This window comes from Armigeres subalbatus, chromosome 3, assembly GCF_024139115.2.
Source record: "Armigeres subalbatus isolate Guangzhou_Male chromosome 3, GZ_Asu_2, whole genome shotgun sequence".
In the NCBI taxonomy this organism is placed as follows: domain Eukaryota; kingdom Metazoa; phylum Arthropoda; class Insecta; order Diptera; family Culicidae; genus Armigeres; species Armigeres subalbatus.
In genome coordinates, this window is record NC_085141.1 from 251,596,760 (window position 1) to 251,619,824 (window position 23,065).

A 23,065-nucleotide genomic window follows, 5' to 3' on the forward strand; every position below is an offset into this window, starting at 1 on the left:
TTCTCGGGACCGATTTGCAGTTTAGGCTTAACTTATTTTGTAAACAAACATTGTTTTATGGATTTCGTACAATACAACCGTTTTTCTCTAAACCTAATTTCCCTTTCTAATAGAGGAAACATTATTCTGTCGGATGCATATCATGGTTTCCTCAGGATATACTTGCATTAGCAAGAAATCACCCTCCAATGTATGTTTACAAAATAAGTTACGCTCGAATCGCAAATCGGTCCCGTAATAAGTATGTAGTTGGTTTCAACCTATGTCAATGTGGGATTTTTGTGGAGCGCAGTAATGCATACAAATTATTTACTAATCGTAGGTATATGTTGGCTGTATAATTGGTGATATGTACTAGAACTCAAGTGTAAATATATTTCTTTAAAAATGAACATCTGTTCTAAGTAATGAACAAATAAAACAAACTAAAAAGATTCACACATTAAAGACTTTTTAAAAACGGACGGAGGACCTCCTTTGTATGGCGTAAATGATTAATTCTTCCCAACTACAATATTATGAACCTGCTTCCACCGGTTGCGTTAATTTCCGTTCTATTTTTTCCAACATTGCACATGTTGTCACTTTTTTACGATAAAAATTGAACAGTGATTTGTTGAAGTTGTTTTTCAACTATTTTCCCTGTTGTTTTGGCCCAACGGAAAGAGGGAAGCACGGTTGATGGAAGATAGTTGAACAATCAATGGCTGGCACTGTATTGGTTGCGACTACTAATTATGTAAACATATGTGCAAATAGCTTTATGACAAGTGTTGCTGCACTTCCTGGCAACGCTGCACCAATCACTGGTTGTGTATGACGTACCAATACCTGAGCAATAAAGTGATAGGTAATACGGCTATATTAGAACTATATAATAAAGGTAAACAAACCGCTTGGAGAAACGGCAAAACGTGGATAGAGTTCAGCTTCCAAATAGTGAATTATTAGATTAGATTGCTTAAAACTACAAGAAATTATATTAATATTTGCTTGTACTACATTTATCTTTAATACTTCGTGAATTTCTACAATTATCAACGTAAGTTTGGAAATAATATTGAAAATCATCGAACTGAATCGTAACCTAAAATTGATCCCTATAGCTCTAAGAGATGATCAATATTTCGGAGTATCATAATTAGATCCTGTTGGCTAAATTAGTTGAGTGCAGCGTGAGTAAAATTGAAATACTATACAGTTTAGAAAATCAATTGAATTTGCATGATTGCAGTTTGCATAATTTGGAGAATCCATAGCTAAAAATCTACTTGTGAGAAAAAGAACCCTACACTAAATTGTAAGTATTCTTCCAACAACAAAGAGAGCTTTTCCTGATTAAGAAATATAATTTTAGCTTAAGCTGGTCACGAACTAAGAGTTTCTAACTGCTGAAAGAAAGTGTAACTACGTGGTATTCTCGAACAAACTTAAGAATTTACCTAATATGGCTCACAAACTCAACGCCAACCTGGAAGGGGTCGAACCCAACGACTCTGCCAGCGCCTGTCCGGAATGCAATCGTCCAGATTGGGCCGACGATATGGTGCAATGCGAAGAATGCGAGGAATGGTACCACTTTAGTTGCGCTGGAGTAAACAGATCCGTTGAGCATCGTACATGGACCTGCAACGAGTGTTCACCAATCAGCATCAGCAGTCGTTCATCAAGAGCGTCTTCCAGTAAAGTGCTGGAGATACAACGGCTGCGTGAAGAACAGGAAATCCGTCGTAAGCGTTTTCTGCAGGAGAAAGCCTTAGAGAAAAAGCGAATCGAGCAGGAACATCAACAAATATTAGACGAGGAAATGCTGGAGAGAACTTTTCTCAAAGAGAAGTTCGCTCTTTTGGAGATGCACGAATCGAGTGAAAGAGGGAGCATAGCAAGCAACAGGAGTCACAAGAGTAATCGCGAGAGCATTCTACAATGGATGATGGATGACGGAACAAGGGAGCCTACAGGCAGTACACCAATTGGTACTGCTACACAGGTACCAAATCTGGAAACCATTCAACGCAGAATCGGACATGAAGTAAGAAATCGAGTTTCTTCCTTTACCGAGGGTAATCCAGCAGAGCCACCTCCGCAGCCTGTTGCTTCGAGTAGTCATATCCTTCCCGCAAAAGAAATTAAGCATCGATCCAACAAGCAATCCATCGTTGCAAACACAGGACCAGTTCCCAAGCCACGAGTTGCAGCTCCTCAACCTCAACCTCGTATACGTCGTTCTGTACACCAAATCCCTCCTGCACCACCTGTCAGCGCTGTAACGGATGACGCCAGCATTGATATCCCTCCGCTGCCCTTCGAGTACACTCCTTCTGAGTCATCAGATGTTGGTGTCTTTCGAAATCATAGGAGTGGCGCCAGAGTCAAGCGAGTAGCTCCACCACTTCAGAACACTCATTTGCCGACGCTAGCAGACGAAGTGACATTCCAAATACCACGTAACGTACGACATATCGAAACAGCCCGCGCCGGTGTGAACACGAGAGACGATATTTCAGTAAGCCAGGGTCCAACAACCACCCAGATCGCCGCTCGTCGTGTAATGTCCCGCGATCTACCCGACTTCGATGGAAACCCGGAAGATTGGCCCATCTTTATTAGCCAGTATGACATAACTACGGAAAATTGTGGGTTTAGTAATGCTGAAAACTTGATAAGACTTCAGCGATGCTTGAGAGGCAAAGCTCGCGAATCTGTGCGCAGTCGGCTACTTTTACCTGTATCTGTGCCCCAAGTAATCGAAACGCTTCGGATGCTCTACGGACGACCTGGATTGCTCGTAACCTCTCTGTTGAACAGAGTACGCGCCACTCCTGCACCGAGAATGGAACGTCTTGAAACGGTAATAGAATTCGGAATGGAACTTCAGGGTCTTTGTGACCATCTGCAAGCTGCCGGAGAAACTGCTCATATGAATAACCCTGCACTACTGCAGGAACTAGAGGATAAGTTGCCTTCTCAAATGAGGCTGCAGTGGGCAATGCACAAGCAAACCATGCAAGACGTAACATTGCAAACTTTCGCAAGTTATATGTCGATCGTGGTAAAGGCGGCCAGTCAAGTCACCAAAATAGTAGATTGTTCCATCGATCGACGAGTAACGGAGCAGAGAAAAAAGGGTAAACAAAATTATCAACTACTTGCACATGCATCGCAGAGTTTACCAAATAGAAGTAACGGTAAGAACAACGACGATTCAACCACAGCACGAAAGTGTCCAGTTTGCAATACGGCAGACCATCGTGTCAAGGAATGTAAGCAGTTCTTAGACCTCAACGTGGAAGGTCGCTGGAAATGTATTCACAATTTGAAGTTGTGTCGGACTTGTCTAAACCAACACGGCAAAAATCGCTGTCGTTTATCGACTAAATGTGGAATTGATGGTTGTGAATTCAAGCACCACTCGCTACTCCACTCCAAGGTGGAAAATAAGGCTAGAACAATTACTGTCGAAAATCACTCGCATCGTGACCAAGACTCGAAAACGTTGTTCCGCGTTATTCCTGTAACACTGACCGGTAGAGCTGGTACTGTACACACGTATGCTTTCTTGGACGACGGATCGGATTTAACGCTAGTGGATAAATCGATAGCACAGCAGCTAGGGGAATCTGGACCAAGTCGAACACTGTATCTCAACTGGACCAGTAACGTGACCCGGTGTGAAGTGGATTCCGAGGAAGTGTCTTTCAAGATTTCGGGAGTAAATGGAAGAAAATCCTTCCAAATTCATTCCGCCAGAACCGTATCGGAACTAAAGCTTCCCGTACAATCGCTGGACGCTGAAAGAATGTCTCAGAAGTATGCTCATTTGAAAGATTTACCTCTTCGTGGGTATGAAAACGCTGTGCCGCGACTACTTATCGGTTTAGACCAACTAAATCTCGCACTGCCACTTCAATGCAGAGAAGGACGCATCGGAGATCCAGTTGCTACCAAAACGAGGCTTGGGTGGTGCGTGTACGGTGGAACCAACACATCTAGAACCGTCGGGGTTAGTTGTCACATTCTCGAATTGCGGCAGAGAAACGATCTTCACGAGGTAGTGAAGCAGTATTTCGATCAGGAAGATTGTGGAGCTAAACCAAAGCTAGAACTAGAATCAAACGAAACCATGCGAGCAAGGAAAATTCTAGCTGAAACAACAGTTCGATTGCATAACAGATACGAGACAGGACTCCTTTGGAAATTCGACCAATTTGAACTCCCGGAAAGCTATCCAATGGCCCTACGACGCCTCCAATGCCTAGAAAACAGGATGACCCGAGAACCTTCATTAAAACTTACGGTACTCCAACAAATTCGGGAATACCTAGAGAAAGGTTACGCTCATCGAGCAACAGACGAAGAATTAGCAAAAGCAGATCCTCGCCGAACCTGGTACCTACCGATCGGCGTTGTAACCAATCCTAAAAAACCCGGCAAAGTCAGGTTAATATGGGATGCGGCTGCCAAAGTCGACGGCATCTCTCTTAATACTGTCCTTTTGAAAGGGCCTGATTTGTTGAATCCGCTTCCAGCTGTTCTATTCCGCTTCCGTGAAAAGCCAGTTGCTGTAAGTGGAGACATACGTGAAATGTTTCACCAGCTTCGCATACGCCCTGAAGATCGACACGCTCAAAGATTCCTGATGAGAGAAGATTCAAGTCATCCACCAACCGTCTACCTTATGGATGTGGCTACCTTTGGTTCTACCTGCTCTCCATGTAGTGCACAGTATATTAAAAATAAAAACGCTGAAGAATTTGCAAAAGACTATCCAAGAGCAGTAGAAGGAATTGTCAAGTGCCACTACGTGGATGACTATTTGGATAGTTTTGATACGCAGGAAGAAGCTCAACGAATAGCGACGGAGGTGAAAACAATCCACAAAAGAGGTGGGTTTGAAATTCGTGGTTGGCGCTCCAATTCTCCAGACGTACTTCAGCACCTGGGAGAAACGAATGTTCCGATTGCAAAAGATTTGCATTTGGACAAAATCGGCGGTCCAGAGAGAGTTCTCGGTATGCTGTGGCTGCCTACTATAGATGTACTGGGATTTTCAACACAAATGCGGTACGACATTGCAGAAATCATCGAGAAAAGTCGGCGGCCGACAAAGCGCCAAGTGTTACGATGTGTGATGTCATTATTTGACCCTCTTGGATTATTGGCCACGTATACTATACACGGGAAGATCATCATCCAAGCTATATGGCGATCAGGGGATCAATTGGGATGAGCCGATTGGCGAAGAAGAATTTGATCGATGGTTAAAGTGGATAAACATCTTGAGTCAAATCGATAGTATGCAGATTCCACGATGCTACCTCTCGCAAAACTCTTTTCGCGTCCGTTCGTTCCACACATCTTCATTTGTTTGTTGATGCAAGCGAAGAAGCCTACGCTGCTGCTGCATATTTCCGATTCATCCTTGCCGACGGAACTATTGTTTGTAATTTAATCTCGGCGAAGACAAAGGTGGCTCCACTAAAACCGCTCTCCATACCCCGGTTAGAGCTACAGGCCGCCGTCCTCGGAGCTAGATTAGCTTCATTCGTTGCCGAAAATCACACTGTATCGATTGATAGACGGTTTTTCTGGTCGGATTCTAGCACAGTACTAGCTTGGATTCGTTCAGATGCCCGTAGATACCGTCAATATGTCGCATGCCGGGTCGGTGAAATTCTGACATTAACCAGAAGCAGCGAATGGAAGTGGGTGCCTTCCAAAATGAATTCCGCAGACGAGGCCACAAAATGGGGCAAAGGGCCTAACATATGTTCTAATGGAACGTGGTTCCAAGGACCGGAGTTTTTGTACAATCCTGAACATCAATGGTCGTTTCAGAACATCAAACCGAATTTGAGTACAGCGGAAGAACTACGATCTTGTTTTGCACATGTAACTACCCAGCAAGAACCAATATTTTGTTTCGAACGGTTTTCCAGGTGGACGCGACTCGTTAGAGCAATTGCTTACGTGCTACGGTTCATCCACAATATTCGACAAGTTGAAAACCAACGAAATGTAGGACATTTAAACACCGAAGAAATGCGAGTGGCGGAGAACACTATATGGAAAGTCTGCCAGGAAGAATCGTTTCCGGATGAACTCTTATCATTAAGAGGGGAGAAGGGAGGAGTAGACAAATGCTCATCTATCTACAAACTATCTCCATACATTGATGAGTACGGAGTAATGAGGCAAAACGGACGTATTGGAGCTGCTTCAAACACTGGATTCAACATGAAGTTTCCGGTTATTCTGCCAAAGTCACACCATGTCACTGTTCTGCTCCTGAATCACTATCACTGCAGAAACCATCACGTGAATACGGAAACAGTGGTGAACGAGCTTAGACAAAATTTTTGTATTTCGCATCTTCGAGCAGCTGTACGTAAAACGGCGAAAAGTTGTCAGAGGTGCAAAATCAATAAAGCACAGCCGGAAACACCAAAGATGGCACCTTTGCCTGCAGCTAGATTAGCATCATTCGAGCGTCCTTTCTCGTACGTCGGAGTTGACTTTTTTGGCCCGGTTCTAGTAAAAGTGGGGCGCAGTCAAGCTAAACGATGGGTGGCACTATTTACATGCTTGACAATTAGGGCGGTTCACCTTGAGGTAGCGCATAGCCTAAGCTCCGAGAGTTGCATCACTTGCTTTCGTCGTTTTGTTGCACGCCGAGGAGCACCCTTGGAGGTATACACTGATAATGGCACTAACTTCCAAGGTGCTGAAAAGGTACTCAGACAGCAAATCAGTAGCGGGCTAGCGGAAACCTTCACTAACTCGAATACAAAGTGGTTTTTCAATCCACCTTCCGCTCCGCACATGGGTGGCGCATGGGAGCGGATGGTACGCTCTGTTAAGGCAGCCATAATGAGTATCGATACCGGAAGGAAGCTGCACGACGAAGGTTTTTCAACGCTACTTACTGAAGCGGAAAGCATCGTCAACACTAGACCATTGACTTATTTACCACTAGAGTCGGAAGAACAAGAGGCTTTAACGCCGAACCATTTTTTGCTCGGGAGCAGCAGCGGAGTGAAGCAACCACCTGCGAATAAAACCGACGAACGCGAAGCTGTCCGTAACAATTGGAATCAACTTCGTCATCAGCTGGACATTTTCTGGTGCCGTTGGCTTCAAGAGTATTTGCCGACAATATGTAGACGTACCAAGTGGTTTAGCGATACCAAGCCTGTTGAAGTGGGTGATCTAGTCCTTATAGCGGAGGGGTCCAAACGGAACAGTTGGCTGCGGGGACGTGTAGTAGAAACCCAAAGGGGATCAGATGGACGGGTACGACGCGCAACAATACAAACGAATTCAGGATTTATGAGAAGACCAGTTAGTAAGTTAGCCGTACTTGATGTTGATAGCCTGGGTAAAACTGCTCCGAGCATGCAGTGTTACGGGGGTGGGAATGTTGCTGCACTTCCTGGCAACGCTGCACCAATCACTGGTTGTGTATGACGTACCAATACCTGAGCAATAAAGTGATAGGTAATACGGCTATATTAGAACTATATAATAAAGGTAAACAAACCGCTTGGAGAAACGGCAAAACGTGGATAGAGTTCAGCTTCCAAATAGTGAATTATTAGATTAGATTGCTTAAAACTACAAGAAATTATATTAATATTTGCTTGTACTACATTTTATCTTTAATACTTCGTGAATTTCTACAATTATCAACGTAAGTTTGGAAATAATATTGAAAAATCATCGAACTGAATCGTAACCTAAAATTGATCCCTATAGCTCTAAGAGATGATCAATATTTCGGAGTATCATAATTAGATCCTGTTGGCTAAATTAGTTGAGTGCAGCGTGAGTAAAATTGAAATACTATACAGTTTAGAAAATCAATTGAATTTGCATGATTGCAGTTTGCATAATTTGGAGAATCCATAGCTAAAAATCTACTTGTGAGAAAAGAACCCTACACTAAATTGTAAGTATTCTTCCAACAACAAAGAGAGCTTTTCCTGATTAAGAAATATAATTTTAGCTTAAGCTGGTCACGAACTAAGAGTTTCTAACTGCTGAAAGAAAGTGTAACTACGTGGTATTCTCGAACAACAAGTGACAAGTTTCCTGTTTTCATGGGGCAATAATATCAAATTGGTTTTCTGAACTGTATCGCTACTTATGTCAAATTATGTTTCATTTAATTAAAAATGTGTAAATGCATGTGTGAATTGATAAAAATGTTTGTAACACTCTCTTTTTTACCCACGGACTGAGCGTTGTATTGCTGAGTCTCTAAATAACGGAATGAAAAATTTCTTTTTGACCCTTGGCAGAGATTTTTGTTTTCAGGAAGCCTGGACGAGCCAATTGAATCGCTTTCTTACCGTGAATAACTAACTGAGATATCATTCAAGTGTAAACGGGAGAAACATAGGCGTTCGGATTTCTAATGAAGCTGACCGTTCAGTTCAACGAGCTATATAGGGGAACGGTTCGCCACTTCATCTCATAGCTCCTATTTCCATGCTATCAAAAACAAAGCAATGGAAAGGAATTTGTTTTTTTTATTATTTTTGTGATTTTTTCAGCAGTGAGCACGCTTATTGACAAAAAGAAGCGACGAATTTAGTGCCGTATTTCTTTAAGGGGGCCCTCCTTAGCCGTGCGGTAAGACGCGCGGCTACAAAGCAAGACCATGCTGAGGATGGCTGGGTTCAATTCCCGGTGCCGGTCTAGACAATTTTCGGATTGGAAATTGTCTCGATTTCCCTGGGCATAAAAGTATCATCGTACTAGTCTCATGATATACGTATGCAAAAATGGTAACATGGCTTAGAAACCTGTAGTTAATAACTGTGGAAGTGCTCAATGCATGCTGCATGCCGCGTGCTGCATCTTTTTCCCCTTTCTGTGTATTAAATCAAAATCGTATTCCTGTAGCTTCAGCAACCATCTGCCCACTAGCCGTAACATCACTTTCTTGGCCATCGTCTTTTTAACCGCTTCACAATCCGTCACAACCACAAAATGTCTTCCCAGTAAGTATTTACGATATCTCTCCACTGACTCCACAACCGCAAGTGCTTCTAACTCTCGTACCTATATTTCTCGCATTCCACTTGTGAAGTTTTTCAACTGACATATCTTATAGGATGCAGCCCAAGGAATTCACGAACATTGTGCACGTTCATTAACCGTGAAAGTTCACTGGTCGCCCGAATTTTCTCCTTGCCTGGCCTATCTTGCCTTCACTCACATATAAAATCAAGACTAGTTTTCAGAAACTGGGTTTTCTCCAAGTTCACAGTCAAACCATATTGCATTAATCGCTTCAGTAGCAACTCAAATTTAACCAGCACATCATTCGCATCACGTCCACCAAAAATTGCGTCGTCGGGATCGGGATACACTACTACGCCAATTGACCGTAGTGGAGCAATCACTGTATCGATCATTTTCTGGAACACCGCACTACCATTGCTAAGTCCAAAAGGCATCTTCACGAACTATTTGCTGCTATCGGAATTTGGTGGTATCCACGAAACAGATTCTCCGCAGCGAACAGTTGACTGCCAATCTTCGATGATAGGCATCGGCCAAGAATCTTTCACTGTTTTTGCGTTGATAGTACGGTAGTCAACAATCATGCGCCACTCGTCGTTTTTTTACGCACTAACACTGTGGGACTATTGTACGGCGAGGTAGAGGGCCGAATTATGTTCGCTGCCAACAAATCGTTCACAGTATTCTCCACCACTTTTTATTTCAAATACTCTAATCACTGCTTTATATCTATCGGCTTTTTGTGTCCGATCATTTCGATCACCATCTCGCAATACTTGGCGGTTCCCATTTCACGGTAGTTTTTTTTGCGAAACAAGGTCGATAACACTCTATTAGCTTTAAAATTTTCTCGCGCTCTTCATGATCTCCATTAACTTTAATCTCTTCAGCGATAATCGGTTCATATGCCTGGATGCTGTACATGTTGCCCTGTATACCACTAGGTCCTGCCATCGGTTGGCACTGGGAATAATCATTTCAATGCGTACTAATCTTCTCAATTCTCATGCTACCCCTCTCTTTCACGAATCAAATTTCCTCTCGATGGAGAATATCTCTTCCAATGATCATCGAATTCGCCTGAACTATATTCGATGCCATACATACAACGGTTTCCAATTCGATCCCATCCAACTTTATCACTTCTAAACCCTACTCCCGTACTCGCACTTTGTTGCCTACAAATCCAACTAGAGCGGTGTCACAAGGCACGATATTGTTCAATATGGCAGCACAGCTTTCCTTGATCGGGGTGACTGCCGTTCCACAATCGAAGACAGCATCAATTTCATTACTTCCATCAACCACCGATTTCACAAAACTACTCGGCTGACGAATTTCTTGCATAGGACGAGGTAATTGTTTCGGAGCAGTTTTACCACAATTCTTGGCAATGTGGCCCTGCTAGTTACACCGGTAGCACAACATCGACAGAGGTAGGGAAATTACGAATTAGCGCTGTTCTAAACTCGTCCCACGATTTCACGGATACCCCACTGAACCAGAGTTTGACCGGGCCATCTAGTTTCAAAATTTCACATTGGAGTTTCCATTCGTCATCGCCCTGACAGAGAGTTGACGCTTTCACAATAGATTCAATCCATTGTTTAGCGGTCGGCGTTGTTGGGATGTCTGGGGCAAATTGCACTACGAAATCCTTTACACCTCTTACATCAAAACGACTCGGCGTGTTCCCTCGTGCAATACCAGTTAACGCAATTGTCTCATGGTAGCATCACTCGACATCTCAGGCTTCCTGTTCGTCCGGCATTCATCTTCTATAGCGAGGATCTTTCATCAGAAGATTTTCAAAACTTATTCGTCGTATACCAGTTCACCTTCGGAATCAGGCGCTTCTTGTGAACCACCTTGTGGGAAACTTATTTGGCACAATCCATTGCCTCCAGCCTCCTCCAGGTTCTCAGGCTCACCAAACACGCTTTCTCTGATATTTCCGAGAAGGGGCCATCCAGAAACCACGTGGTCATATTTTTGAAGATTTTCAACCCCCTCCCCCCAAGTGGCTTATCGTGGTCATTTGGCTGACCCCCCCATTGACCACGTGGGTTTTTTCAAGTACAAAAATAAAAAAAAAACTTATGTAACTAAAACATATGGTAAATCCGATCAATTTTGAAGATGGACAATTTCAATTGATTCAAAATCAAACTAAACCCAGCATGGAAATTATAAATTTTCATGTAGTCGAAAATTTTGATGATGTTATCATGTTGTAATGTGTATCAGGTATTAGGATATCTAGAACTCGCACACCTTCAATGCATCAGGAGGATACAAAAAAATGTGGACTCGCGAATATCTTATAAAAATTTCGAGAAAAATTTATAATGGTTTAGAAATTTTCCAAAATATCCCTATATTTTTAATTTTTTTTAAATGTTTTTATTAGTGTTTTCTATAAATAACTATAAAGTTCATCACTGGATAGCCCTATAGATTTCTTAGAGTATTTGGGACCTTCCATAGCTCTGAAGCTACTGGAAATTCTTAAGATATTAACCTCAGCGAAGCATCTGAACTGAACTCTTCCAACAAAAAGTTTATCAGAGAATCCCAAAGTTAATATGTAATTTTAAAATAAATAAAACCTCCTACTGTTGTTTCTTTTGAGTAGCATTCCTGTAGAAATTTCTGTATTGTTTTCAGAATCATCAACATTAGAAAAAAATAATCATATTTTTTTTTAATTGTTCATTGCTAATATTGATTTATTCATGAAAATTTTGTATTTTTTCATTGAACATTTTGATTTCTTTATGGACAATTCTTATTTCATAATTGGAATTATTGCTTTTACAAGTGCTAATTTATTATTGTTGTGTGTATTATTGTTCTTTATTGGCAATTTCCTATTTTATTATGGAAAATTTCTATTTTTCTCTACTAAAAAGATTTTCAATCCAGAGTTGACTCTCTCAAAATTTCTAATTCTTCATTGAAATTTTATTTTGATATCGACTCGTGGAAGCCAATGATGCCATAATAAAAATATTTTCTCGGTCAATCTGATGGTTCTTTCGAATAATTTCCCAAGGAACTTCAATTCCACATCTCGAATATGCTTCAGTCAATGGTCCTTTCATAAGCGACTCATTGAGCAATGAATGTATTATAGACCAATTATTATTTTTGAGTTCGGATCATTCGATTTATCCAATTAACGAACTTATGAATGATGTATGATATAATATCCCAGTAGGTCCATTGGGTTGATATGACTTCAATTATTATTTATACAAGCTACTACAGACTTTATAGGTTATACAAAACGTCCTGGAAGTCGTAATGTTTGAACTACTTGATCATTCAAGTCCGTGAAATCAGTACTTCTAAGGCCCTACAAAAACAGCAAACAAACCTCATAGTCATTGCGCAACTTGATGTTGACTCAAGATAATTTTGGGTACCTTGTCTCTTGGATCTCATGTTTATGGAAATTAGGATCATATGCTTATTTCATCGGATAGGGTACACAGAAAAAAATAATGAAAAATAAACAGCACGTAAAACTCGACTAGTGGAAATTTACACAATTCTACGCTGAAATGGTCCTCTTCCTAACAAGATTGCTTACAACTTGTATGCAATAATGACGATTCACGTCAAATATTGTATACATTTAGGCTATATCCTGTGTGGAATTACGCTAATAATGGCGTTCCATTTATGTGCATGATTTTTAGTGTAAATTTCAGTGGATTTTTCTATCTGTGTACATACCGAAGATCAGAACATTGCAAATGTCTTGATTGATCTGGTAGATTCGTGGGCTGAACTTGAGAGCATTTTGAAGTACCTCGAGCATCTCGTATTCCTGAATATTAATCACTGGCTTAACGTTCAGGATGGCCCATCTTATCTGACCATGGTCAGTAAAATTTGAGCTCCCATATTTTTTCTGTAAAGCCAATATCTAGATGAACAATTTTTCTGATGAAAATGGTGGCCTAGCTCTCTTTTGTGATTTTATAGACAATCTAAAACGCTGGGCATATATGGAGTTCAGTGCGAGATTTCTCTTGTTTCGGACAGCAGAACGATCGCGCGATCGACCGAAATTGTGTTCTGCTTTGCGCGGCCGGTAATAAAAATCAGTTCAGTGCGAGATTTCTCTTGTTTCGGACAGCAGAACGATGGCGCGATCGGCCGAAATATTGTGTTCTGCATAGCGCGCCCGGTAGGGCGGTAGTTAGTTTGTTCTACTTTTCGCGCCCGATTCATGGCTAGGTAAAATCACTGTGTATAAAGAATGGCACGGTCGTATCGCTTATCAGAGTGAATCCAGATCCAACGATGCCTACCAATTAACTGATAATCCTTCCAGTGGTTTTTGTGAAGACGCAGAGGTAAACACGGTCTTCAAATAGCAAAAACCACCTACTAATATTCCTTCCTTCTTCCTAACAAGGACGTGGCCGGCGCCGTTATTGATCATTTGAATTTTAGAGTCACTGAAATTTGCACACTGAGAATTCTTGAACAATCCCAGTCAATCATTCAGTTGATTCTACCATAGCAACCATAGATATGTGTAGTCAGTCAAAGTTAAGCTAAGCTAATCTAAATCGCTGGGCATATATGACCCATCATTCCTGAAAGGGTTGAGATTTGTTTTGGAATTCAATTTCAATCGTTATTATAACACTATTTTTTAACCTAGATTGTTTTAGGAATTGGAGTGTTTTTTCTGGAACACTGCCACTTTTTTCATATCTCAGGAATCTCATTAGTTCCAAGACCCTTTTATGAATTTAAAAAGCATTTTATTTAGAATTTCATGTTTATTTTTCTAATGCAAGCTTCTCTATGTCATAACCTTTTTCATGCGCACTACTAGAATTTTGTGCATTTAGAACATTTGATGAATTATTAATTTTTTCGATCATTAATTATTCAATATCATAAAAACTAGGCTTCTTAAGCCTAAATCACAGACAAAGAGACATAACACTCGTCAAATTTCCATCGTTCATTGAATTACTGGTCAATTCAAACAGTCATTAGTTGGCCAATCGATCACTCGTGACGCGCGCATCGTTTTTGCTCGAGTTTGAAATTTAGAAATTTTGAAGAACTACAAGAATCCGTAGAAGGATCCGGAATGCATATTTACAATGAAAATTCCAATAAACATCAAATTCCGAAGAATTTCCAGTATAAATTGAAAAAAAAAAATCAGCTTACTTTTTTACAGAATCTCTAAAGATTTTTTTCAAAATCCTGGGCAACTTTAATGAATTTTTCAAAGGAAATTCTTTTAAATTTTTTTTCGTTTTCCAAAAAAAAAATCTTAGAAATTTTCAGCAGTTTTTTTTTAATTTCCAAAAGAAATTATTCGGAATATGCCAAAATATTTCCGATGGAAATTCCTAAGATTTTCCAGTAGAAAATCGAAAAAAGTTCATCTGAAACACCAATAATGATTTTCCCGAGGAAATTCCGATGCTTTTACGAAAAAAAAATGTACTTTTGTAGTACTTGTAAAGGTTGCACTTTTGAAGCATTTTCAGTAGGAATTCCTCAAAAAATTAAATCAAAATTTTAAAGATTTTCTGAAAATTCCTTAAACTTTCTAAATCATTTCCTGTGCATCTTTGCATGGTAAAGATTTAAAGCAATGTTTAGCTGAACCTACAAAGAAATCAAAATGACATCCCGAAGAAGAATGTATTCCCGATGAAATTTTGAAATGATTTCTGGTTCAAATTAAAAAAACATGAACCTTGAGAATTCTAAAGATTTATTGTTTGAAAATCCAAAGAATTGTTTGAAGATAATTCATATACTCTTCCGTGGAAATTCTAAATAATGCCTGGAATAAAAAAATACTTGGAATATTTAAAAAAATGTGATAAAATTCACAAAGAGCGTAAAAAAGTATTCCGAAAAATTTTCATTTTAAAATTCCAAAATTGAAAAAAAAAATCAACGGAAATATCAAAGTGTTTCATGTGGCATTGGCTCCATATTCCAACTGGAAGTTGGTCTGCTTTTCAACTTAGTATATTCTATTAGCATTTCCTCAGTTATAAATTTAAAGCTTTTATATGCCAGCCATTGCACGATGATATATCTTGTGTAGCAAGTACTATACACTATACCTAGGGTGTCGAGAATGTTTTCCACCCGAAAACATCCTAGACAGGAACGAGAATCGAACTCGTCATCTCCGGATTGGCAATCCTCGCAAGGCTAACTGGAGACTGAACATTTTGAAGTGCACTCCTTAAAATGTTCGAAAAACTTCTTTTGTAAATGAAGAAGAATTTCTGGTGAAGATTCGGAAGATCTTGTCGAAGAAATTCATTAGAATGTTTTTCCACCGAAAATTATATGTATTTCCCACGGGACTGTTTTGAATTTTCAGGCAGAATTCACATGGAATTTTTTTCGGAGTTTTAAGGAAAAAATTTCGGAATTTACACTGGAGATGTTTTGTTTTTTTTTCATTATTAGCAAAATTCCTAAGCAAAATTTTTCAGAGAGAATTGTTCAAAAATAATTCTGAATGCCAGCACTGTATGAATTTGTATGCCAGGATTGTATGAAGTAATGTCAAAGTTTTTACAGCAAATTTCTTTACTTGATTTTTCCTGAATATCCACAAGAAATTGTTTTGAATTTTTCTTTTTGAGATTTTTTCTTGGATTTTTTCTTGGAAAACATGAACATTTTTCAAAATTGTAGCTGCAGTCCGCTAATGCAGAAGTGTCGGCGGCGTGATGCCAAAAACCATCTGCGGCGGATTTTTATTTAAATATTTTTCCATTTTTTCATTTCCAAATTTTTTTGTGGAAATTGAGACTGAATGGCAACCTGTTTTTTCGTTTATTTTTGTATGGATATAGGATCTTAGGCTAAGATGGTCAAATAATGCAGATATGCATCGGCGTTGCGACCGACGCTACGTTATCGATTTTTCTCGATGCACACCTACGTCTTTTTAACGCTTAGTAGTCTACATTATGTTTGACGAAATAAATAAATAAACATTACATCCCCACACTGGGACAGAGCCGCCTCGCAGCTTAGTGTTCATTAAGCATTTCCACAGTTATTAACAGCGAGGTTTCTAAGCCAAGTTACCATTTTTGCATTTGTATATCATGAGGCTAACACGATGATACTTTTATGCCCAGGGAAGTCGAAACAATTTCCAATCCGAAAATTGCCTAGACTGGCACCGGGAATCGAACCCAGCCACCCTCAGCATGGTCTTGCTTTGTAGTTGCGCGTCTTACCACACGGCTAAGGAGGGCCCCTTATGGAGGTCCATTTAATTTTAAATTCAAAAACAGAAAAGTGTGTTACACAAGTTTATTTCCGAAAACCTTACATTTGAAGTTCTTGCACACTTAAAATAATCTCAGAGCCCGTTCACAAATTACGTAACGCTAATTTGGGCAATTTTTGACCCCTTCGCTCCCCATCGTAACACTTTTTGTATGGGCGATTTAATTTATTTGTATGAACTGTAACGCTCGGTCCCCCATTTCCCCCTACTTACTTACTTGATACTTAATGGGCTACAGCTCTTCGATGAGCCTACGCCGAATGGAGTATCCTTCTCTCTCTCGAACTCGATCCTTGGCCAATCGCTTCCAGTCGCCCTGAACATTGAGGGCCCTCAGGTCCTCTTCAACTGCAAAAGGCCATCGTGTACGCGACCTTCCACGAAGCCTGCGGCCTCTTCCGGGTTATCTACTAAATATTATCTTCGCTTGTTTTCGTTTGCAGACTACGGGACTTAAGCTGGTTACGAAGTCCGTAATAAGCCCTATTTGCAGCTGCAATACGCCTTTTCACCTCGCGGGTAACATCATTATCGCACGTCACTAATGTTCCAAGATACACAAATTCTTCTACCACTTCAAATTGTTCACCATCCAGCACCATTTCGCTACCACCACCACTAATGAACCCACGTTGATTGCCAGCGACCATGTACTTCGTTTTGCTGGTATTGATCGTGAGTCCAACCCTCGTTGTCTCCCTCTTAAAAGGCACAAAAGCCTCTTCCACGGCGATCAATTCCGATAATATTGATATCGTCCGCAAATCCCAGGAACATATGCGATTTTGTGATAATGGTACCGCTTCTTTGCACACCAGCTCTCCTAATCGCTCTCTCGGGCGCTATATTGAACAGTAGATTCGAGAGTGCATCACCCTGCTTTAATCCATCTAAGGTAACAAATGACGTCGATATTTCATCCGCAACCCTTACACTTGATTTCGATCCGTCCAACGTTATACGAATCAGCCTTATCAGTTTCGCTGGAAAACCATGTTCAACCATAATTTGCCATAATTCATTTCGTTTCACTTAATAGTACGCCGCCTTGAAATTAATAAACAGATTATGTGTCTGCAAGTTGTACTTCCGGAATTTCTCAAGGATTTGTCTCGGGGTAATCATTTGATCCGCAATTGATCGGCCCTCATGAAAATCTAACTGGTATTCGCCGACGAAACACTCTTCAAGCGGTCTCAATCTGTTGAACAGCATACGGAACATAATTTTGTACGCCGAATTAAGGAGGGTTATTCCTCGATAATTGGCGCACTCCAGTCTGTGCCCTTTCCTTAATAGAGGGCAAATGAGGCCGTCCAACCAGCTAGCAGGCTTTAACTCGTCTTCCTATATTTTCGACATAATATGGTGCAGAACTTCATAAAGCTGCTCACTGCCGTGTTTAAGAAGTTCAGCCGGGAGCTGGTCCTTCCCCGCAACCTTATTGTTTTTCAGCTCTTTTACCGCTTTTTTAACCTCATCTAGTGTAGGTGACTCCACAGCTTTCCCATCGTCGCTAATATTTATTCTGTTCACCGATGCACCGTCATTTCCTCCATTCAACAAAGTCTCGAACCAACTTTATGAACCATTGAGCTCATTTGTGTTCACAGCTGGGTTGTAAGAATGGAATCGATTTTTTTGTAAAACTGGGGCCTGAATACGCGACCAGTTAATCATAACAAAATTATATCACAATTATATCAAAATGTAGAGGAAGGTGATCGGTTGTCGGCACCCCGTCGTAACTTTTGACAGAAAACAGATATTGTAATTTTGACATATATCATACGTGTGCTATATAAGCACGATCTTGCCTAATTTCACGCTATAAGCCAAGTTGTTAGCAAAAACAACAATTTTTAAAATCTTGATGAAATGTGTATAATGTACTTAAATGTAATTAATTTAATTACTATTACCAAAAAAATTTCGATATTTTCAGCCATAACACCCTCAATTCATATTTTCAAATTTTGAGTGATTGTTAATATTTTTTCTCCAATAGATGGAATAAGTCAAAACTCTTCAACAGTTATTAACTTATGCCTATAGGTTTCCATTGGTATGAAAATACCACCAAATTGTGCAAATGTAGGAAAGTTATGAACTAAAAACAAAAAGGTGCCGACAACCGACCACCTTCCCTTATTACAAATAACAATATCTGCAATAATTTTGATATAATTAATACAAATAGCAATATTCGTGACACAACCAGTGATAACTTTGTTCTTTTCAATAACATAATTTGTATTAATTCTTGGTATTTTTATCACTTTCATGTAACACATCGATTTATATTTTTGTTCCATTGAAAACATATTCAATAATGTTTTTTTAAACTTGGAGAACTTATGTTACAATTTTTGTTATTATGCTACATGTTTTATAACAACCTCTGTTGTAAAAAAAAATTGCTGTAACAGAATAACAAGTTCTGATATAAATTTGTTAACATCTGCTGGTAGGGACAGCCTTTCGTGTCGGAGCCAAATATTGAATATTGTGGTTATGTTCGTTTCAGATCGTTTCAGTATGGTTATTACAGTCGACTTTCTACATCTCGATGTTCTATATCTCGATATCTCTCCCAATGTCAATGGTTTTCTCGGTCCCTTCAATCTACATACATTTGGGCATTCTACATCTCGATAACCTCCCTATTTTCACTCAAAATAGTAGTTTGGGCCAATAACTCAAATTTGAGTAAAATGACTTTTCTGGCAATATGTAGTTTACCTTTAGTCACATGTAAACAATCTAATCAAAGCTGAGTTTAATATATCCAAAGTGGACTCAAATTTGGGTTATTTGGCTGAGCAAATCCGGTGAGGTGCTTGCTGCTAAAAACTGAAACTGCTTTATAATCAAATCAGTAAAATAACGATAATTGTTACGAATGCTTTAGATCTTCGGAATAAATATGGGTAAAAAAGTAAAATCAAACAGCATTAGATATTATTAAAAAAAAAACATAAAATCATGGTGATTTCCGCTTTATGTTGCTAAGTATCCTTTAATAATATTAATATGTTGGAGGGAATGGTTTTTGACCATATTTAAATTAAAACTATGTCTGTTCCGCCATTAAGCCATGAAGCGATGAATCCTAATCCAAAGCCAGCATCTGCCGTTTTTCCTCGAATGGTATGACTATTAGACTAACAATAAAAAACAGATACCACGACTGATGGTAAAAAAATTAACAAGTTTAAATAACTGACCTATGGACTGCATGATGGCTAAGCATCAGGGATAATTCTATTATTATCAACATTTTTTCAAGACTTTTTTTGTGTTCAAATTTGGCATAATCATTTATTGTACAGTAAATTCAATCGTCAAAAAAGTCACTGCCAATAGCAGAAATGGTCTGTCAAAGCCGTCAGTCATCCTACCTCGGATTTTTTTTGCAGCAAAATGCCAATGGGATAAAACTGAAAATGAGGTGCAGAAAGTAAAAAGGCAACAATAATTCATGTATTGGCATACGCGCCTTGCTTAATAGTCTAGTTCCTAGGTTGATACAACATTTCGTAAAAACTTTTTCGCAGCATTTGATCGTGACTAAAATTGATAGTGAACATTGACAGCGTTATCGAATACAATTTGTTGCATTAACCTCTACTATACGACAAGCTGATTATTAAAATAGATTATGGAACCAATTATTATTTTTGAACAAAAAACGAGGGAGAGGGAGAGATTATTTTTAAATATTTATTTCGGCCTTGGGGTGAAGATAGACAGGTACGCCCACCATAAGGTCAAAATCTAATGCAAGGAATATTATAAGTAAAGTGAATGGCTGTCCATAAAAGGTGTGCCTAAGCTCAAAGCTGTATATTGTAAAAAGAATGGACGTCTTCTAGCCCCATTTATTTAATTCATTTGTGTAAAAAAATTTGATAAGTTTCCATTACTTCACAAGTATCATGATCCCGGATTTGAATCACGTGGTGAATAACAAAAACTATTCTTCGCTGCAATTTTCTCTTATCATCGATCTGTGCTATACGCGCCAAAGTTCTTTGACCCTATTACCTGATTGCCCGGGGTTGCCGTTTTTTATTCCCTTATACCTGCTGCCCGACCTTTCCTGGATGATTAACCTTAGGCGAAAATAACAGAGATGTAATATACCAATTGTAATAAAACACCTATCCCACGAACACCACAATGTCACTGCTGCCAATCTAGAGAGAAGGTGCTATTCAGACTGTGTTATCATTCAAATGCGCGAATCGCTATCCAACGAGTACCTTTATTTGTACACTTCTATGGTTGTAATTTAGACAGCGACTTGGGGGTGACTTGGGGGATGACGACGTTGACTGCGGCGCCACAGCCAGTCAATACCTAACCTACCGCGGTACGGTTGCTCCCTCTTTATAAAAGATGATCGTACAATTTTCGCCAAAATCATTCACCTGCCAAACGTTTGGCGGAAAGGACCATTGTCGGGCGCGCCGGTCCAAGTGCTTTCCGCACGAGTTTTTCGTAATTTGGGTTCCTGCCGCTACGTCGAGGAATCTGCCATTATTTCAACAGGTGGTGCATTTACGTAATCCGGGTGGATTTGGGTTTTGCATTCGCATCCAGAACAGCGACAGAACAAACCTCTTTATTATTATTATCAGTTTCCGAACGGGGTGAAGTGCCTACAGAAGTGTTATAATTGAGGAGCTTGTACGGGGACTGCAAGCGGGTGTCATTACATGAGTGAGCGAATTGGCGCGGACCATTGTGAACTAAATTGAAGCAATTTTCGAGGGCGACGTGATGAATTTCGCGATATATAAATGCCAGTTACCGATCACTGTGTTCAGTGTTGTGCGCTGTGAAATGAGTACCAACTAAGCAGTTGTGGATTTCAGTGAATATTTAAATATTGGGCAGTGAAGAATTTTGGGAAAATATGTTGTTCTTTGCTCAACAAAAGTTATCTTTAAATTTCAAATAACAAGTGAAAAGTTCAACACAACACGAACATGTGGTTCGCAGCACTATTGTTTTTCTTTCTCCTAATTAACTTTCCGCGTGCCAACCCCCCATGTGATATGAAGACGTCTTCAATACCTTGATTATTCAAAACACCAGAAAAAACTGCTGCCGTGGATGTATCTCCGACTGGGGTTGTACCCAGGCTTATAACGGTGGGAAGCAGTTACTGTGTAACTGTGACATCAGGTATTAGGATCAAAAACTATCGATCTTGTAATATAAATACATAAAATAAGAACGCTTGAGATGCTATTATCCCAGCCATAGAATATCTGCTATTGGTATTGATAAACTATAGTGGCGTAGATTTTCCAAAAAAAGATTAGGAATGGTGTATAGAATGTTAAAATGATTGTTATTATTTATTTTTCAGCGGTGAGATGCGTAGACCTTACTGCAAGTGGCTGGGTTCTAAACCCGACTCACTATCTCGATAGTATTGATTATATTCACATATCAAAAACGTGGTGATGTTCTGTTGCCGGAGAACTCGTGGAGCAAAACACTTGATTGCAACCGCAACTCGTTAGTAATTTTTCTCAATCTTTTCGTTACAACTTGATAAAGAGTAACTAATATTATTATTCAGGGACTTGCACCAATTTCCATAATACAAGGGCTTGCATAGCATAGCTGATAGCACACCAAATTGGGTTGGCTGTCGTTGGACGTTAGGTGAGCTCGAAGAACAGCCATGGCTTGACGTGTTTTTCATTTAACGGTCATGGGATCAATACAATCATGATGAAGACTGGCTTAGTTTGTATTTTTTTCTGCCTTGCGATGTATTCAAGACTACCAGATGGATCGGATATCTCGAAAATCTATGAGATTTAAAAAAGTTGTCATTTCAGATTCAAATATAATATGATTCCTTGTATTGTTTGTAGCTCAAACCGCGAAATACTATGTGATTACCATAAGCAGTGAGTGGCACACCAAAATCTGCATCTTTTTATGTCCCTAATAATTCTATGATTGTGTGAAATCAGTTAGTGTTATAAGGGAACTCAATATTTGTTTAGTTTAGTTTAGTGGACCGAGGTTCAATCGATTGCGTATTCTGTTCAGATATTTTTATTAACGGAAAAATGTAATTAATTCTAATTATTTTGAGCACTCTGCGCTTTTTTTCGTACGGCTGGTTTTTTGTCGTCAAGATTTGATTTAGAGAGTTTTTTGTGTGCAAAGGCCAGTTGTATATCTGAAGATATCCAAATCCAAACTGAGTATTCGACAGCAAAACTTTTTTTTTTGACCCAGCGTTCGACTCTTGAAAAGATTATTTTCTTCAATAATTTCCTCATGATAGCATGGTACAGATAAATTCTATTATAGGGACATACATTCGAACTAGTAATTTGGCCGGAAAAAACGGTTCGTTTTAACAGGTCGTTTGACCGAAAATTCTGTTTGGCAGAAGAACTGATATCGAAAAAATTTCGACCAATGTGACATTTTCGATAAAATGGTCCTTTCTACCAAAAAACCATTTCGGCAAAATGACATGTCTGGCCAAACGGTATTTTCGGCCGCATGTCCATTTGGGAAAAATCGGTTTCGACCACATGCCATATTCGACCAAACAACTTTCGGCCTTGCTGTTGTTGGGCCAAAAATTTTTCGGCTGAAAGCCATATGTTCGAATGCCACTTGGCCAAATAACACGTTAAGCCAAAAGTCATCTAGCCGAATTCCATTTGGCGGAATTGA

General features: G+C 39.6%; 1 protein-coding gene across 9 annotated transcripts in view; it reads left to right on the plus strand.

The window, feature by feature from the left end:
- The window catches only part of LOC134223511 (trehalase), a 155,088-nt gene that overhangs the window by 84,249 nt on the left and 47,774 nt on the right, over positions 1-23,065 (plus strand). The window contains exon 1 of one of the 9 annotated variants that reach the window (XM_062702678.1): positions 20,790-20,899. The exons of the other annotated variants lie outside the window; for them this stretch is intronic. The gene's annotated coding sequence lies outside the window, so the exon portion shown is untranslated. Of the gene's footprint in view, positions 1-20,789; positions 20,900-23,065 lie in introns of those variants that run through there. 9 annotated transcript variants of the gene reach the window in all.